The following is a 20,429-nucleotide window of genomic DNA, read 5'->3' on the forward strand; positions in this document are numbered from 1 at the left end:
AAAATACAAAAAAGAGCTGGGCACGGTGGCGTGCACCTGTAATCCCAGCTACTCAGGAGACTGAGGCAAGAGAATCCCTTGAACCTGGGAGGCGGAGGTTGCAATGAGCCGACATCACACAATTGCACTCCAGCCTGGGCAACAGAGCGAGACTCCATCTCAAAAAAAAAAAAAAAAGATAAGAAAGGAGGAAAAAAGCATAAAAATATGAAGTGTAAAAGATGGTGCAAAACCCCCAAATTCATTCAATCAACAATTATATTATGGAGTGTCTGCTAAAAGCCAGATACTATTTTAGGCAATTGGAATAAAACAGTAATGGATTTTACAGGGAAGTACAATAAGAGATCTTTAAAAAAAAAAAAAAAAATGCCAGGTGCGGTGGCTCACGCCTGTAATCCCAGCACTTTGGGAGGCTGAGGCGGGTGAATCACAAGGTCAGGAGTTCAAGACCAGCCTGACCAAGATGGTGAAACCCCATCTCCACTAAAAATACAAAAATTAGCCAGGCGTGTTGGCATGCACCTGTAATCACAGCTGGTTGGGAGGCTGAGGCAGAGAATTGCTTGAACCCAGGAGGCGGAGGTTGCAGTGAGCCGAGACCGCACCACTGCACTCCAGCCTGGGCAACAGAGCAAGACTCCGTCTCAGAAAAAAAAAAAAAAAGGAATACAGCAGTAAACAAAACAGAAAAATACCTACCCTCATAAACCTTCTATGCCAGTGAGAGAAAACATAACAAACCAGATAAATGACTATCACATGGCATGTCATATGATGATAAGCACAAGGATAACGAGTGCAATGGAAATGTTAAAGATGGCAGTGGCTTGTCAGAGAAGGCCTTACTGAGAAGGTAAAGGTCCCCAGAATATGAGAGAGGTAAAGAACTGAGCCATGTGGACATATGAGGGAAAGGAATAGCAAGTGCAAATATCCTGAGGCTAGGATGCACTTGAGGAGACCATACAGTAGAGCAAACAGGAGATGAGAACGACATGAGATCAGAAGTGAAGCAGGGCTAGGTCATATAGGACCTTCGATGAATAATCCACTCTAAAGACTTCGGCTTTTTTTTTTTTTTTTTTTTTTGAGACAGAGTTTTGCCCTTGTTGCCCAGACTGGAGTGCAATGGCACAATCTCAACTCACTGCAACCTCCACGCCCGCCCCCATCCCCGCCCCTGGGTTCAAGCGATTTTCCTGCCTCAGCCTCCCTAGTAGCTGGGATTACAGGCGCACGCCACCACGCCTGGGTAATTTTTTGTATTTTTTTTAGTAGAGACGGGGTTTCACCACTTTGGCCAGGCTGGTCTTGAACACTTGACCTCAGGTGATCCACCAGGCTTTGCCTCCCAAAGTGCCAGGATTAGAGGCTTGAGCCACCGCGCCTGGCCAGTTTTGTTTTTTGAGACAGAGTCTTGCTCTGCCGCCAGGCTGGAGTGCAGTGGCACGATCTCGGCTCACTGCATCCTCTGCCTCCCTGGTTCAAGCAATTCTTCTGCCTCAGCCTCCTGAGTAGCTGAGATTACAGGCACGCACCACCATGCTCAGCTAATTTTTGTATTTTTAGTAGAGACAGGGTTTCACCATGTTGGCCAGGATGGTCTCCACCTCTTGACCTTGTGATCCACCCACCTCCGCCTCCCAAAGTGCTGGGATTACAGGCATGAGCCACCACGCCCGGCTGACTTTGGCTTTTACTCTGGGTGAAATGTGTAGTCCTTGGAGGATTTTTGAGAGGAAAGATATAAATCTGATTTTTTTTTAAAGGATCAACCGAGATGCGGTGATGCAAACAGACTAAAAGAGGAAAGAGCAGAAACTACTGCAGTAATTCAAGTGAGAGACAATGTAACTTGAACAAGTGAAGGTGATAAGAAGAGTTTGGGAGTGTGGACAGATTTTAAAGGTGGAGAGTCCATAGGATTTGCTGATATATATGAAAGAGATTAAATCAGGCATGATGCCAAAGATTTTGATCTAAACAAATATTTCAGTAGTGACAATGAATGTAAATCCAATAAACCTGCTAGTCAAAAGGTAGGCTGGGCTGGGCACGGTGGCTCATACCTGTAGTCCCAGCACTTTGGGAGGCTGAGGCAGGTGGATCACCTGAAGTCAGGCGTTCGAAACCAGCCTGGCCAACATGGCGAAACCCCATCTCTACTACAAATACAAAAAAAAAAAAAATTAGCTGGGCATGGTGGCACGCACCTGTCATCCCAGCTACTCGGGAGGCTGAGGTGGGAGAACTGCTTGAACCTAGGAGGCATGGTTGCAGTGAGCTGAGATTGGGCCACTGCACACCAGCCTGGACAACAGAGCAAGACTCCATATCAAAAAAAAAAAAAAAAAAAAAGCAGGCTGTCCACTTAGATTAAAAAAAAAAAACAAACCCAAAGATATGATGTTTACAACAGTATATAAAATATGAGCATACAGAAAAGTTAAAACTTAAGAATATGAAAAACGTTTTGAAGCAAGTATCAAAAGACAGCAGCCATGGCTAAATTAATGCCAGAGAAAAGAAAAGTCTTCTCTCTTCATCTCTACCTCCACTAACTTTCTCTAACAGTTTGGCAATTTGTTAACCCTGTCTTCCTGCCAGGATTGCTTCTCTGAGGATAAGGCTGTCACACCATCATTTGGATCCACCCACAACTTAGAACAGTCCCCATTTGGTAGTAAACACCAAGTAAAAATAGTTACTTTAGGCCGGGCGCTGTGGCTCACGCCTGTAATCCCAGCACTTTGGGAGGCCGAGGCGGGTGGATCACCTGAGGTCAGGAGTTCGAGAGCAGCCTGGCCAACATGGAGAAACCCTGTCTCTACTAAAAATACAAAAATTAGCCGAGCGTGGTGGCACGCGCCTGTAATCCCAGCTACTGGGGAGGCTGAGGCAGGAGAATCGCTTGAACCCAAGGGGCGGACGTTGCAGTGAGCCGAGATCCGCGCCACTGCACTCCAGCCTGGGCGACAGAGCAAGACTGTCTCAAAAGAACAAACAAACAAACAGTTACTTTAAGTGCTCTCCACCTATTTAACGTTATTTCTCTGTCATCACCAATGTTAACTGATTCGAAAGGACGAGGCTGTTCCTTTAAGGTGGCACCTTGTAAAAGTCATTGGTCGCCTGTACCATTTTCACCTCTTCCAAAGTGGTATGCCAATTCTCTGAGAGAAGCTCAAAATGCTAGGGATCACGTGCGGCTACTCCTAAATAAGGCCTTCCAGGAGGCGCAGGGTGGCCCCAACCCAGCCGGCTGGACCGCCTCCCAGCGCACGGAGCAGGCAACGCCCGGCTCTAGCAATCTGGGAAGATTCCAGGAAAGGAAGAAAAGGCCAAGAGCACTGCACGGTGACGCACCGGCCAGGAATGCTCGTTCCGGAAGCTCCCCGAACCTCTGAAGCTCACCTGCCCGCGGAGACTCCAAGTGTTCCAAGCAGCAGTCCCTCCAGCGAACTGCCCAGCAGCAAAGCTTTAGGCTCTGGCCGGAAGTGCTGTAGGAAGTCCCGCCTCCACCGGAGTGAGCTACGGCTGCTGGAGCATAGACGAGAACGTCAGCGACAGTATTGGAGGCCAGAGGGGTGGTCAGCCCACCCAAGCCCCGCCTCTGGGCGGGGGCCCAAGCGATTTCCCAGTGCTGAAACCTGGGAGGACAGAGCAGCCCAGGGAAAGCGCGTGTTCCAGTTTACTAGCTACCACAGAAGTGAGTTACAAATCCTGTAAGAAGTTCAGTTCCATGCTTATTGAGATTCTACCACGTAGGCAGCATGCGGTGGTCATAGTGTTGATGCCGCCAAAACTAAAAAAAAAAAAAAATTACCTAGTTAAAGCATAAGGCAAAGCATAAGGCAGAATGAAAGTAAATGCAGTAATAGAAAAATAATAGAAAAAGCAACTATCCTAGACATGTTAATTTCTGTTGAAACTGCCTTCGCAAAATTTTAACAGTAAGAGAAATCTGACATGGTTTACCCCGTCTTGATTCTAGCCTCACAGACTGGCTGTCTTTGGTCATTCCTGAGCACAGGAGAAGCTAACTTTGGGAGAAATTTAGTTTATAGTTTAAATGATAATAATCCTTCCCCAAAACTGCCCTTTTAAAACTAAATGAAAGGCCACCAAGTTAGGAGAATGAGAGGGTCCTGAATTCTTCTAAGTTGTAATTGTAGTTAAATGTAATTACCACCCATTATTCCACAGGTCACAAATTCGCATCTTCCCCAATCATTCCTGCAGATAACATCACTGTTGTAGAACCTAAGATTGGCCTTTTGAGATGTCTTTTCAGGTTCTTGCATTTCTGACAAGTGGATGGCCCCACCCTAACTCACCAACCTGGGGATCCACGAACCAACTCAGTGCAAGAGGACAGCTTCTACTTCTTATGATTTCACCTCTGACCCAACCAATCAGCACTCCCCATTCCCTGGCCCCATACTTGTCAGACTATCTGAAAAACCCCCTAACCTCTGAGCCTTCGGTGAGATGGATTTGAGTAATAACTCTGTCTCCCACGTGGCATGGCCAGCCTCGCGTCAATTAAACTTTCTTTACTGCAATGCCATGGTTTCTGTCAATTAATTTTGTTTGTGCAGCAGGCAGAAAGAACCCATTGGTGGATACCACAGACTCCACAACAAGAGCAGTTTGGGTAGAGTGAGTGTTAGCATTCCAAAACCAGACTGAAGTGAGGTGAAGTGGAAAGGAAATTGAGGGAGCAAAGCCAAATGACTCTTCCAAGAAGTGACCTTCTAATTGTCATATTAAATGGACACAGTCAGTATCCTGCTGGATGTCTCTACTGCTTTATACTTTGATAGTTCACTCCTTGAAACTAGAAACTAGATATTACAGTGATTGTTTTTTCTTTGGAAGAGGGGATTAAAAACCACATTGGAAATCTGATAAAAGCTATCTATCTACACACAAATTTTGCATATGATTTCAAGGACTGATTAATCCTTTGAAGTCCATGAATAGGCCTCAAAGGAATCCATGGATCCCAGATTAAGACTCTCCTCAGCAGGGCACGGTGGCTCACACCTATAATCCCAGCATTTTGGGAGGCCGAGGCAAGCAGATCACTTGAGCTCAAGAGTTCAAGACTAGCCTGGGCAATGCGGTGAAACCCTGTCTCTAAAAAAATACAAAAATTAGCCAGGCGTGGTGGTAGGTGCCTGCAGTCCCAGCTACTCAGGAGGTTGAGTTGGGAGAATCTCTTGAGCAGGGGAGACACAGGTTGCAGTGAGCTGAGATCTCAACACTGCACTCCAACCTGGGCAATAGAGTGAGACCCTGTTTCAAAAAAGAAAAAAAAGGCCAGGCGTGGTGGCTCACGCCTGTAATCCGAGTACTTTGGGAGGCTGAGGCGGGTGGATCACAAGGTCAAGAGATCGAGACCATCCTGGCCAACAGGGTGAAGCCCCGCCTCTACTAAAAATACAAAAATTAGCTGGGCGTGGTGCTATGTGCCTGTAATCACAGCTACTTGGGAGGCTAAGGCAGGAGAATCATTTGAACCTGGGAGGCGGAGGTTGCAGTAAGCTGAGATCGCGCCACTGCACTCCAGCCTAGTGACACAACTAGCCTACGTCTCAAAAAAAAATTAGCTGGGTGGGGTGTGGTGGCACATGCCTGTAAAACCAGCTACTCAAGAAGCTGAGGCAGAAATTGCTTGAACCTGGGAGACAGAGGCTACAGTGAGCCGAGATCGTGCCGTTTCACTCCAGCCTGGGGGACAGAGCAAGACTCCATCTGAAAATGAATACATAAATAAAGCCCTCACTTTTCCATTAGTTGGTGAGAAAAGAAAAAATAGGCCAGGTGCAGTGGCTGATGCCTGTAATCCCAACACTTTGGGAGGCTGAGGCGGGCGGATCACCAGGTCAGGAGTTCGAAACCAGCTTGGCCAATATGGTGAAACCTCGTCTCTACTAAAAATACAAAAATTAGCCAGGCGTGGTGGTGCATGCCTATAGTCCCAACTACTTGGGAGGGTGAGCCAGGAGAATTGCTTGAACCCGGGAGGTGGAGGTTGCAGTGAGCCCAGATACCACCACTACACTCCAGCCTGGGCTACAGAGTGAGACTCTATCTCAAAAAATAAAATAAAATAAAACAATGTATATCCAATCAATAACTTATTTTAATGTAAATTATTATTGGTAAACAACTTAGAAACTACCTCTTCTTTTTTCCTTTAAAAACCCACTTGTAGAGGCTGGGTGCAGTGGCTCACGCCTGTAATCCCAGCACTTTGGAAGGCCGAGGCGGGCGGATCATGAAGTCGGCAGTTCGAGACCAGCCTGACCAACATGGTGAAATCCCGTCTTTACTAAAAATACAAAAATTAGCCAAGTGTGGTGGCATGCACCTGTAATCCCAGCTACTTGGGAGGCTGAGGCAGGAGAATTGCTGGTACCCGGGAGGCGGAGGTTGCAGTGAGCTGAGATTACACCACTGCACTCCATCCTGGGCAACAGAGCGAGACTCCGTCTCATAAATAAATAAATAAATAAAACAAAAACAACCCATTTGCAGGCCGTGCGTTGTGGCTCATGCCTTTACTCGCAGCACTTTGGGAGGCAGAGGTGGGTGGATCACTTGAGGTCAGGAGTTCAAGACCAGCCTGGCCAGTATGGTAAAACTCCATCTGTACTAAAAAAAAATACAAAAAAGAGCCAGGCATGGTGGCACGCACCTTTAGTCCCAGCTACTGGGGAGGCTGAGGCAGGAGAATTACTTGAACCTGGGAGGCAGACGTTGCAGTGACCTGAGCTGGGATCAAGCCACTGCACTCCAGCCTGGGCAACAAAGCGAGACTCTGTCTCTAAAAACTAAAATACAATAAAAAGTTTAAAAAGCACTGACTTAAGAATTGCACAGGGAGGCCGATTTGAGCTGGCCTCCTGTCTCTTTGTTGGCTGACTCACAGTAAAGCTTTTTCTTTTTCTTCTCAAAAACCTAGTGCCGGCTGGGCGCGGTGGCTCAAGCCTGTAATCCCAGAACTTTGAGGGGCCGAGGCGGGCGGATCACAAGGTCAGGAGATCGAGACCATCCTGGCTAACACAGTGAAACCCTGTCTCTACTAAAAATACAAAAATTAGCCGGGTGTGGTGGCGGGCGCCTGTAGTCCCAGCTGCTCCGGAGGCTGAGGCAGGAGAATGGCATGAACCTGGGAGGCGGAGCTTGCAGTGAGCTGAGATTGTGCCACTGCACTCCAGCCTGGACGACAGAGCCAGATTCCGTCTCAAAAAAAAAAAAAACCTGCTGCCATAGGATTTGACTTCTGTACCACTGGGCAGCGAGCTCCTTTTGCTTGGTAATAGTCACTGGTATCTTTAACTCTTGGGGGGCATGATTTCATAAATATCCATGAGCCCATTCAATCCAGAATATATTTAAGAACCCTCAAAACTGAACAATAAGAAAAAGAAAACCCCAATAGAAAAATGGACAAAAAGATTTGAGTCATGGCCAGGAATAGTGGCTCATGCCTGTAATCCCAGCACTTTGTGAGGCCAAGGCGGGTGGATCACTTGAGCCAGGAGTTTGAGACCAGCCTGGCCAACGTAGTGAAACCCATCTCTACTAAAAATACAAAAATTAGCTGGGCGTGGTGGCGCGGACCTGTAATCCCAGCTACTCAGGAGGCTGAGGTGGGAGGATTGCTTGAACCCAGGAGGCGGAGGCTGCCGTAAGCCGAGATCGCACCACTGCAATCCAGCTGGGGCAACAGAGCCAGACCTCGTCTCAAAAAAATTTTTTTTGACTCAAAATTTCACCAAAAGGCCAGGCACGGTGGCTCACGCCTGTAATCTCCACACTTTGGGAGGTTCACTTGAGCCCAGGAGTTGGAGACCAGCCAGGGCAACACAGAGATCCCTTCTCTACCCAAAAAAAATATATATTTTTATATTTTTATATTATAATAATATATATTTATATATTCTCTACAAAAATATATAAAAAGATATTCTCTACAAAAAATAAAAAATATATATTATATATTACATTATATTAGTATATATTTTATATATTATATATCTAATTTTATATATATCTAATATTATATATTAGATATATTATATATAATATAATATATAATATATCTAATATATATTATCTAATATATAATATATCTAATATATTATATATATCTAATATATTATATATTATATATTAGATATATAATATATATTATATATATAATATATTATATTATATATTATACATTATATATTATATATCTAATATATAATATAGATCATATAATAAAAATATATATTATATATTATATTATATATTATATGTGACATATAATATGTGTGTTATATCATGTATAAGATATTATATATGTTATATCATATATGTTATATTTATATATTATATATGTTCTATATTATATATAATATGTAATATATATGTTATATGTTATATAATATGTTATATTATAACTATATATCAGCCAGGCATGGTTGGCATGAGCCTGTAGTCCCAGCTACTCAGGTGGCTGAAGAGAAAAGATCACTTGAGCTTAGAAGGTCAAGGCTGCAGTGAGCTGTGATTGTGACACTGCACTCCAGCCTGGATGACAGACCTAGACCCTGTCTGAAAATAAAATGAAAATAAAAAAGTAAGAAGATTGACTATATTAAGTGTTGGCAAGGATTTGGAGGAACTGGAATATTCATATTGTTCGGATCTCTCATGTTGTTGGGAATGTAACATGGCACAAACATTCTGGAAAACAGCTTGGCTTTTTTAAGTTAAGCACATCTCTTTTATTTATTTATTTATTTATTTATTTATTTATTTATTTATTTATTTTGAGATGGAGTCTCGCTCTGTTGCCCAGGCTGGAGTGCAGTGGTGCGATCTTAGCTCACTGCAACCTCTGCCTCTCGGGTTCAAGCGATTCTCCTGCCTCAGCCTCCAGAGTAGCTGGGACTACAGGCATGTCCCACCACGCCCGACTAATTTTTGTATTTTTAGTAGCGACAGGGTTTCACCATACTGATCAGGCTGGTCTCGAACTCCTGACCTCAGGTGATCCACCCACCTTAGCTTCCCAAAGTGTTGGGATTACGGGCATGAGCCATGACGCCCGGCCAAGTTAGGCACATCTCTTGAGGCACTCACCTCATGGCACTTTGGCCCCTGCTCCTCAAGTTCCCACTGGTCCTCCCCGTCTCTTCCTGGGCGTGCTACTCCTCCTGTCACCACATCTCCTCCACTGGGTCCACCCACTTCTTGGCCCATGTGGCGCCTTTCAGAGGCATCAAGTACAAGTCGCTGCACCTGCACATTGAAGCCACGCTCAGGTGTTTCTTGAACCCACCTGGGGCGGAGGCAGCACGTGCTCAGATCTTGCCAGCAGCCGGCCAAAGCAGCCTGTAACCACCGGACCTCAGCTAGCGGGGCACAGCTGCAGCTTCAAAAAGCCCCACAGGGCGGGGCACAGGGGCTCATGTCTGTAATCCCAGCACTTTGGGAGGCCAAGGCAGGCAGATTACCTGAGGTCAGGAGTTCGAGACCAGCTTGGCCAACATGATGAAACCCCGTCTCTACTAACAAAAGTTAGTTGGGCGTGGTGGCTCACGCCTGTAATCCCAGCTACTTGAAAGGCTGAGGGAGGAGAATCGCTTGAACCTGGGAGGCAGAAGGAAGTTGCAGTGAGCTGAGATCGTGCCACTGCACCTCAGTCTGGGTGACAGTGTGACCCTGTCTCAAAAAAAATAATAAGGCCAGGCATGGCGGCTCATGCCTGTAATCCCAGCACTTTGGGAGGCCGAGGTGGGTGGATCACTTGAGGTCAAGAGTTCAAGACCAGCCTGGCCAACATGGTGAAACACATCTCTACTAAAAATACAAAACTTAGGTAGGCATGGTGGCGCCTGCCTGCAGTTTCAGGTATTCGGGAGGCTGAGGTGGGAGAATTGCTTGAACCTGTGGGGCAGAGGTTGCAGTGAGCCAAGATCGCACCACTGCACTCCAGCCTGGATGACAGAGTGAGACTCCGCCTCAGAAAAATAATAATAAAAAGAAATAGGGGCCGGGCGCTGTGGCTCACGCCTGTAATCCCAGCACTTTGGGAGGCTGAGGCAGGTGGATCACCCGAGATCAGGAGTTCAAGACCAGCCTGACCAACATGGTGAAACCCCATCTCTACTAAAAATACAAAAATTAGCCAGGTGTGGTGGCAGGCACCTGTAATCCCAGCTACTCGGGAGGCTGAGGCAGGATAATGGCTTGAACCTGGGAGGCAGAGGTTGCAGAGAGCAGAGATTGCACCATTGCGCTCCAGCCTGGGCAACAAAAGCGAACATTCATCTCAATAATAATAATAATAATAAATTAGTTGGGCATGGTAGCACATGCCTGTAATCCCAGCTACTCAGGAGGCTGAGGCAGGAGAATCGCTTGAACCCAGGAAGCGGAGGTTGAGCCCAGAGTGCCACTGCACTCCAGCCTGGCGACAGAGTGAGACTCTGTCTCAAAAAAATAAGTAAATAAATAAAAATAAAATAAAATGGAACAAATAAAATAAGTAAATAAATAAATACATGCCAGACAGATCAAACAGGAGTTGTCTGAGGAGTATGAGACCCCCTAGAGGCCAGTGCTCCCAGCTTGCAGCCCTCACCCCCTCCTAAATTGGTAGTGGTGCCCAACCATACCAGTCAGTAGGCCACGTGGGCAGGTATGAGTGGGTGGGCCTGGAAGGGACGTTACAAAGGGGCGACAGAGAGTAGAAGAGGAGGGGCCTTCCAGATTGTCGCCAATCTGGAAGCTGCTAAGAGCCTGTCTGTCACTGACAGAGAAAGAGCAGACCCTGTGCAGGCTGCAAAGTCCTTGAGTTGTAGGAAAGCCCAGGTATCAACCGCCTTCAGGCCTGGAGCAGGAAGGCTTTGGGGTGCAAGATAAGGCAGGGTGAGGGGCCCTGGCATTATGACATTTTAAGGAAGTTTTTTCCAGAGGAAATTAAAACAACCAGGCATCTGTTTATAAATCCCTTTCACTGAAACAGCATTAGCAGTTAAAAAACCCCACGTAGGGCCGGGCACGGTGGCTCACACCTGTAATCCTAGCACTTTAGGAGGCCGAGGCAGGCGGATCACAAGGTCAGGAGATCGAGACCATCCTGGCTAACATAGTGAAACCCCGTCTCTACTAAAAACACAAAAATTAGCTGGGCGTGGTGGCAGGTGCCTGTAGTCCCAGCTACTTGAGAGGCTGAGGCAGGAAAATGGCATGAACCCGGGAGGCGGAGCTTGCAGTGAGCCGAGATCATGCCACTGCACTCCAGCCTGGGCGACAGAGCGAGACTCCTTCTCAAAAAAAAAAAAAAAGAAAAGAAAAAGAAACACCACATAGGCCAGGAGTGGTGGCTCACGCCTGTAATCCCAGCACTTTGGGAGGCCAAGGCAGGCGGATCACTGGAGGCCAGGAGTTCAAGACCATCTGGGCAACATGGAGAAACTTCACCTCTACAAAAAGTAGAAATAAAAAAATTAGCCGGTTGCTCCTGCATGTGCCTGTCATCCCAGCTCCAGGCACGTAGACTGAGGTGGGAGGATCGCTTGAGCCCAGGAGTTCAAGGTTGCAGTGAGCCATGATCACACCACTGCTGTCCAGCCTGGGTGACAGAGCAAGACCCTATCTCAATAAAAAATAAGATAAAAAACACCACATAGGCCAGGCATGGTGGCTCACGCCTGTAATCCCAGCACTTTGGGAGGCTGAGGTGGGTGGATCACCTGAGGTCGGGAGTTCAAGACCAGCCTGATCAACATGGAGAAACCCGTCTCTACTAAAAATACAAAGTTAGCCAGGTGTGGTGGCACATGCCTGTAATCCCAGCTACTCGGGAGGCTGAGGCAGCAGAATCGCTTGAACCCGGGAGGCGGAGGTTGCAGTGGGCCAAGATCGCGCCATTGCACTCCAGCCTGGGCAACAAGAGCGAAACCCTGTCTCAAAAAACAAACACAACAACAACAAAAACCACCACATAAACAGAAGGCCCCTCTTGTGCCACTCTCTGTCGCCCCTTCATAACCCCCTTCCAGGCTCACCCTCCCGTTCCCACTCACCTGGCTGACTGACTGTCATGGCTGGAAACGACTACCACCTTAGGAGGAGGTGGGGGCTGCAGGCTGGGGGCACTGGGCTCTTAGTAGTCTCATACTCCTCAGCAAGCTCCTGTTTGATCTGTCTGGTGCTTAGGGGTAACCCTGAGGCAGGGGCCACAGGTGGTGGTGGCAGAGATGACACCTGAGGGCTCACAGGTGGCAGGTCCCACAGTGGGCAAGACTGGCTTGACCTGATGGGGTCCCCTTCAGATGGAGAGAGGCACTCTGGCTTGTATCTGTGTGGCCTGTCTTCTAGTCCCTGGGGATGCAGCTTTCTCTCCCTATGGTGTGGGCCCAGATGAGTAGGCTGTTTTGTAGTCTGCTGGGAAGGAAGCCACAATAGCAATGGCAGTGGAAAGGGCAGCCAAGGAGGTGGTGCCCGTAGGCACCAGCGGGAAGAGGTAGGGGCCCTGGGAGTTGTGTGAAAGTGGGTAGGCCCTTGAGAGGAGGAAAAAAGAGAGTTAGAAGAAGAGACCGCGGGAGGTAGGGGGCAACTGGGGCCTGCTTGGCTGTAGAACATCTGACTGTGAGATGGGGCCAGGTATGCTGGCCCTGATGGGTAGAGCCAAAGAGACCCTAGGGAGGAACACATGGCATAAGAGTGTGCATTGGCCAGGCACTGTGGCTCACGCCTGTAATCCCAGCACTTTGGGAGGCCGAGGTGGGTGGATCACCTGAGGTCAGGAGTTCATGACCAGCCTGGCCAACATGGTGAAACCCTGTCTTTACTAAAAATACAAAAATTAGCCGCTCATGGTGGTGAGCGCCTGTAATCCCAGGAACTTGGGAGGCTAAGGCAGAAGAATCACTTGAACCTAGGAGATGGAGGTTGCAGTGAGCCAAGATAGTGCCACTACTGCACTCCAACCTGGGTGACAAAAGTGAAACTCCGTCTCAAAAAAAAAAAAAAAAAAAAGAGTGTGCATGATATGGGGCTACAGCTCTCCAGGTGGTGGGGAAATGCTCCAGGTGGAGGGGGCCTGGAGCTTCCACAGTGTTGCTGCTGGTGGTGATGGTGATGTGTTGGGGGTGATGTGGGCAGTGGATTGGCCTCCAGGAGGAGGAAGCCTAAGAGGCTGCCATAGGGAGGAGGTTGTGGGGGACCCTGGCTCCACACAGCCTGGGCTGGAAGAGAAGATTGAGTATACTTGGGGGGCTGATTGGGGACAGAGAGGCTTGTTGCAAGAGGGAAGGAGTGGGGATACCTGGGCAATGCCTGGGAAGCAGGGTACTAGGAGGCAGAGGAAGAGGAGGAAGAACAGGAAGAGGAGGCTGCCGCAGAGCTGCTACTAGAGCATGAATAAAGAAACCTCAGTGGGGCGGAAGAGGAGGAAGCAGGGAGCGGGGGCAGAGGGTGGGCTGAGGGAGCCAGAGTCAAGTCGTTCTCTGGGCCAGGAGGAAACCCTCCCATTCCCTGCCCCATGGCACAGGGAGAGGACAGATGCTCTCTCCCTGTGCCACAGGGCAGGGGCCCCGGGCCTGGAGGAGAAGACAATGTGTTGGGGTTTTTTGTTTGTTTTGCTTTCTGTGAGACAGATTCTAGATTTGTATCTCAGGCTGGAGTGCAGTGCCACTATCTTGGCTCACTGCAGCCTCTGCCTCCTGGGTTCAAGTGATTCTCCTGCCTCAGCCTCCCGAGTAGCTGGGGCTACAAATGTGCACCACCACGCCTGGCTATTTTTATATTTTTAGTAGAGACGGGGTTTCACCATGTTGGCCAGGCTGGTCTCAAACTACTGACCTCAAGTGATCCTCCTGTGTTGTCCTCCCAAAGTGCTGGGACTACAGTCGTGAGCCACCATGCCCAGCTGCTGAGGCATTGTTGAGGGGGCTTGGGCAGATGGGGGAGGCAGGTTTGGTGCCACATGGGGGAAGGTGGTTGGTGGTGAAGCAGAGGATAGGTTCCCATTACCCATTGGAGTGTTAGACATCTTTGTTGGGGGAGCACCACCAACACGAGCTTGATACTGAAATGTGGGTAGTGCATGCGGGGTGCTGCTTATTCCTACCAGGGGCCCCAGTGGATGAGGCAGCCCCTAACCCCTTGGGACCCACTGGGGGTCCAGATACAACTCCCCCACCAGTCGCCTCACCAGGGTAGAGCTGTGGGTGAGAGTGACAGACCCCAGGAGGGGTCAAGGCTTGTCTTGAACTTTTGGGCTCAAATGATCCTCCCACTTTGGCCTCCCAAAGTGTTAGGATTACAGGCATGAGCCACTGTACCTGGCCAGTAATTTTACTTTTGATAAACCCCAAACAGGAAACAATTCAAATGGCTATCAAAAGATGAATGAATAAATTGTCATATATTCATAGACGGAATTCTCCTCCACAATACAAGGGAGTGAATGGAGGATCTATGCAACAACACGTATGAATCTCAAAATAATTATGCTAAGTATAAAAAAAAAAAAAACAAATAGCCGGGCGTGGTGGCTCACACCTGTAATTCCAGCACTTTGGGAGGCCCAGGCAGGCCGATCACTTGAGGTCAGGAGTTCAAGACCAGCCTGGCCAATATGGTGAAACCCCATCTTTACTAAAAATACAACAATCAGCTGGGCATGGTGGCTCTCGCCTGTAGTCCCAGCTACTCAGGAGGCTGGGGCAGGAGAATCCCTTGAACCCAGGAGGTGGAGGTTGTAGTGAGCCAAGATTGCGCCATTGTACTCCAGCCTGGGCATCACAGCGAGACTCTGTCTCAAAAAAAAAAAAAAAAAGCAAAACACTGAGAGGTTATTTTGAATGGGTTGTGAAACTGAAAGGGGTGAATGGGATGACTCTAAATAATGGTCTAGGACCCATCTCCTCTGTGTTAGGCTGTTCTTGTGTTGTTATAAAGAAATACTTGGCCAGGCATGGTGGCTCACGCCTGTCATCCCAGCACTTTGAGAGGCTGAGGCAGGCTGATCACCTGAGGTCAGGAGTTTGACACCAGCCTGGCTAACATGGCGAAACCCCGCCTCTACTAAAAATACAAAAATTAGCCGGGCATGGTGGCGCACATCTGTAGTTCCAGCTACTTGAGAGGCTGAGGCAGGAGAATGGCTTGAACCAGGGAGGCAGAGGTTGCAGTGAGCTGAGATCACGCCACTGCACTCCAGCCTAGGTGATTGAGCAAGACTTCATCTCAAAAAAATAAAAAACAAAAATAAACAAATAAACACTTCAGGCTGGGTAATTTCTAAAGAAAAGATATTTAATTCGTTCATGGTTCTGGACAGTACAAGAAGCGTGGTGCTGGCATATCCTTCTGGTGAGGGCCTCAGCAAGCTTACAATCGTGGTGGAGGGCAAAGGGGGAGCAGGTGTGTCACATGGCAAAAGCCAGAGCAAGAGAAAGCTAGTGGGGAGGTGCCACATACTTTTAAATAACTGGATCTCCCATGAACTAACTGAGGGAGAACTAACTTATCACCAAGAGGATGGTGTCAAACTATTAATGAGGGATCCACCCCTATGATAGAATCACCTCCCACACTAGGCTCTACCTTCAACACTGGAGATTACATTTCAACATGAGATTTGGAGGGAAAAAATATCCAAACCCTATCACCCTTCATTTTTGCATCTAACGTCTGGAACCTGTGGCTTCCTCCACCTTATCTCAGCTCCCCCCAAAATTTTCTGAACTCTTACCCGTTTGCTGTAACTTCCTTGATCATAAATACAAGAGTCCAATCCAATACAACCGAAACCTCTTCTGAATTTTTTTTTTTCAGATGGAGTCTCACTCTGTCACCCAGGCTGGAGTGAAGTGGCATGATCTCGGCTCACTGCAACCTCCACCTCCCGGGTTCAAGCAATTCTACTCCTCAGCTTCCCGTGTAGCTGGGATTACAGGCACGCACCAGCACACCTGGCTAATTTTTGTATTTTTAGTAGAGATGGGATTTCGCCGTGTTGGCCAGGCTGGTTTTGAACTCCTGACAGGTGATCTGCCTCCCTCAGTCTCCCAAAGTGGTGGGATTACAGGCGTGAGCCACCACGCCTGGCATTTTTTTTTTTTTTTTTTTTGAGACAGGGTCTCACTCCATTGCCCAGGCTGTAGTGAAGTAGCATGATCTTAGTTCACTGCAACCTCTGCCTCCCAGGTTCAAGCCATTCTCCAGCTTCAGCCTCCCTAGTAGCTGGGACTACAGGCATGTTCCACCACACTTAATTTTTTTTTTTTTTTTTTTTTGGTAGAGACAGGATTTCACCATGTTGCCCAGTCTGGTCTCAAACTCCTGAGCTCAAAGTGATCGCTGGCCTGGGCCTCCCAAAGGGCTGGGATTGCAGTCGTGAGCCATCTCACCCAGCCTTCCGCATTCTATTGTTTCATCTTTTCGTATTGTGCATTAGATCTACAGAGTACTCTGCAGGCAGTTAAGTTATAAAATGGTGAGGAAATAGCTCCAATCTCCATATCTCTTTCTTTGGCACAACTGAAGTCAGAGTTGGGGTGGGGTTAGACTGGACTCGTCCCCATCAATTTCAGCATATTTTCATCCAATGTACAGGCAGCTGGCCCTACCTTTTGATACCCTCTTCCTTACCACTGCCAAAATGAAACGAAACAAAACAATACCCACTTGAGACAGACTTTAAGGTGGCCCATGACCCCTGCCTCCGGGTATTCAGCCCCGTATAATCCCCTAATCCCCTTTCCTTGAGTGTGGGCAGGGTCTGTGACTTGCTTTTAACCAATAGACAATGATAAAAATAATGGGATGTCATTCCTATGATTACATTTTTATAAGACTGTCTTGTTAGCTGCCTGGCACTAGAGCCTGCCTCTCTCTCTCTGTGGGTCTCTGTCTTTCTTCCTAGCTTCCAGGAAGCAATCTACTAAGAATCCTACAGCTGAAAGCAAATGAATTCTACCAAGCCAAGGGAGCCTGAAATTGGATCCTTCCCTGCTAAAGCCTCTGAGGAGAACCCAGACCTGGCTGACACCTGGATTGCAGCCTGTGACTCTGAAGCAGAGAACCCAGTTCTGCCTCTCTCTTCCATTTTGAAGGGCAGTCTTGCAGTCTCTGCATTTTAGTCTCTCTTCTTTTTTTTTTTGAAACAGAGTCTTGCTCTGTCGCACAGGCAAGAGTGCAGTGGCACGATTTTGGCTCACTGCAACCTCTGCTTCCCAGATTCCAGCGATTCTCCCGCCTCAGCCTCCCTAGTAGCTGGGATTACAGGTGTGCACTGCCATGCCTGGCTACTTCTTGCATTTTTAGTAGAGGTTTTGCCATGTTGGCCAGGCTGGTTTCGAACTCCTGACCTCAAGCGATCTGCCTGCCTAAGCCTCTCAAAGTGCTGGTTTTACAAGCATAAGCCACCACGCCTGGCCAAGAAATTTCTTGAAATTTCTTATTCACTAACATGGATCATGATTAGCCCTTCCCATTCTCAATTATATTTTGCTGTATTAACCTTTTTATTCTTTTACTTTCCTTTTAGTGTTCTCTGGAAAGGGAGAAAAAAATAACACACGCTCAGTCCAGCATCCTGAAGAGAATGTATATTCTTCCTCTACCTCCATCTTGCAAGACTAGCAGAAAATTTGATCTCAGTCAGTTTTGGGTCCTTTTTAATTCTCATAGTTACATCAGCTTCTAGGAGATTTTAGAGGTGGCCAGGGGCATCTCATCTTTGGGTCATAGAAGCCATTGGCAGGTTTATTTATTTAATTATTTATTTCTGAGACAGAGTCTCGCTCTGTTGCCCAGGCAAGAGTGCAGTGGTACGATCTTGGTTCACTGCAACCTTCACCTCCTGGGTTCAAGCCATTCTTGTGCCTCAGCCTCCTGAATAGCTGGGATTACAGGTGTGTGCCACCACGCTTGGCTAACTTTTTTTTATTTTATTTTTTTGAGATGGAGTCTTGCTCTGTAGCCCAGGCTGGAGTGCAGTGGCTCGATCTTGGCTCACTGTAACCTCCACCTCCTGGGTTCAAGCAATTCCCCTGCCTCAGCCTCCCAAATAGCTGGGATTACAGGCATGCACCACCACACTTGGCTAATTTTTGTATTTTTAGTAGAGGCGGGGTTTCACTATGTTGGCCAGGCTGGTCTCAAACTCCTGACCTCAAGTGGTTCACCCACCTCAGCCTCTCAAAGTGCTAGAATTACAGGCATGAGCTACTGTGCCCAGCCCCTGGCTAACTTTTGTATTTTTAGTAGAGACAGGGTTTTACCATGTCACCATGTTGGCCAGGCTAGTCTTGAACTCTTTTTTTTGTTTGTTTTTTTCTTTTATTTATTTATTTATTTATTTTTCATTATTATTATTTTTTCGTCTCAAACTCCTGACCCCAGGTGATCTACCCGCCTCGGCCTCCCAAAATGCTGGGATTACAAGTGTGAGTCAGCAGATCCAACCTTTTTTTTTTTCTGGAGCCAGTGTCTTGCCCTGTTGCCCAGGCTGGAATGCAGTGTTGTAATTTTGGCTCACTGCAGCCTCAACCTCCTGGGCTCAAGCAATCCTCCCACCTCAGCCTCCCGAGTAGCTGGGACTACAGGCACTTGCCATCACGCTTGGCTAATTTTTAAATTTTTTTGTAGAGACAAGGTCTCACTATATTGCCCAGGGTGGTCTCCATCTCCTGACCTCAAGCAATCTTCCCGCTTTGGCCTTCGAGTAGCTGGGACCACAGGTGTGCATCATTATGCCTGGCTTTTATTTATTTATTTATTTTTTTTTTTTTTTTAGAGACAAGGTCTCACTATGTTGCCCAGTCTGGTCTTGAATTCCTGGGCTCAAGCTATCCTTCCCTCTTCAGCATCCCAAAGTGCTGGAATTACCAGCATGGGAGCCATCTTGCCTAGCCAAAGCTGTTTCAAAAAAAAGAAAACCTGGGCACAGTGGCTCACACCTGTAATCCCAGCACTTTTGGAGGCTGAGGCGGGTGGATCACCTGAGGTCAGGAGTTCGACACCAGCCTGATCAACATGGAGAAACCCTGTCTCTACTAAAAATACAAAAAATTAGCCGGGCATGGTGGCACATGCCTATAATCCCAGCTACTCAGGAGTCTGAGGCAGGAGAATTGCTTGAACCCGGGAGGCAGTGGTTGTGGTGAGCTGAGATCATGCCATTGCAATCCAGCCTGGGCAACAAGAGCGAAACTCCATCTCAAAAAAGAAAAGAAAAAAATACTCCTATATGTGGCATGCCAGGATCAGTGCTGAGGCCCCTTCTTTTCTTTCTTACGCAATATCTCTAGGTAACCTATCCAATCCTGGGCTCAACTGATCACCAATGATCCACAAATCTAACTTCAGCCTTGCTTGAATCTCCCCTGAATCTAGCCTGTGCACGCAGTGACATTTCCTTCTGGATGCTTGATAGGCAGCTCTAATTTCCCCCTAATACCTACCCCTTCCCTGTCTTCCTAAGTCTGATTTATGATTTATCACCATCTACTCAGTTTCTTATAAAAAATCTAAAGAACATCCTTGACTCCTCTTTCCATTAAATCTACATCCTATCCACCAGTAATTCATATAAACTCCACTTTCTAAATAATCCCCAATTCAACTACTTCATACCATGTTCTCTGCTACCATCATCTCTCACTGGACACTCAAACACCCTCCTAATTGGTTTCCTTACCTCCTCTTCTGACTCTCTGTAGTCCATCATCCACTCAGATGCCAGGATGATCTTTTATAAAGGTAATTCAGATCTAGTTACTCCCCCTTCTTTTTTCTTTTCTCTTCTCTCTTCTTTCCTTTCTTTCTTTTTTTTTTTTTTTTTTTTGACAGAGTCTTGCTCTGTCACCCAGGCTGGAGTACAATGGCCCAATCTTAGCTCACTGCAACTTCCGCCTCCTGGGTTCAAGCAATTCTTCTGCCTCAGCCTCCCGAGTAGCTGGGATTACAGGGGCACGCCACCACACCTGGCTAATTTTTTGTATTTTTAGTAGAGACAGGGTTTCACCATGTTAGCCAGGCTGGTCTCAAACTCCTGACCTCATGATCCGCCTGCCTCAGCCTCCCAAAGTGCTGAAATTACAGGTGTGAGCCACTGCGCCTGGCCTTTACTCCCCTTCTTCTTTTTTTTTCTTTTTTGAGATGGAGTTTCACTCTTATTGCCCAGGCTGGAGTGCAATGGCGCGATCTTCCCTCACTGCAACCTCTGCCTCCTGGGTTCAAGTGATTCTCCTGCCTCAGCCTCCCAAGTTTCTGGGATTACAGGCATGTGCTACCACAGCCAGCTAACTTTGTATTTTTAGTGGGGATGAGGTTTCACTATGTTGGTCATGCTGGTCTTGAACTCATGACCTCAGGTGTCGAACTCATGACCTCAGGTG

General features: G+C 47.4%; 1 protein-coding gene across 6 annotated transcripts in view; it reads right to left on the bottom strand.

Annotated features, from left to right (window-relative positions):
• The window catches only part of TBCE (tubulin folding cofactor E), a 91,665-nt gene extending 87,104 nt beyond the window's left edge, over positions 1-4,561 (bottom strand). For 2 of the 6 annotated variants that reach the window (XM_054559339.2, XM_054559410.2), the window contains exon 1: positions 3,418-3,538. The gene's annotated coding sequence lies outside the window, so the exon portion shown is untranslated. 6 annotated transcript variants of the gene reach the window in all.
• Positions 4,562-20,429: the final 15,868 nt, after the last annotated feature.

The sequence above is a fragment of the Pongo abelii genome, chromosome 1 (assembly GCF_028885655.2).
Source record: "Pongo abelii isolate AG06213 chromosome 1, NHGRI_mPonAbe1-v2.0_pri, whole genome shotgun sequence".
Taxonomy (NCBI): Eukaryota; Metazoa; Chordata; class Mammalia; order Primates; family Hominidae; genus Pongo; species Pongo abelii.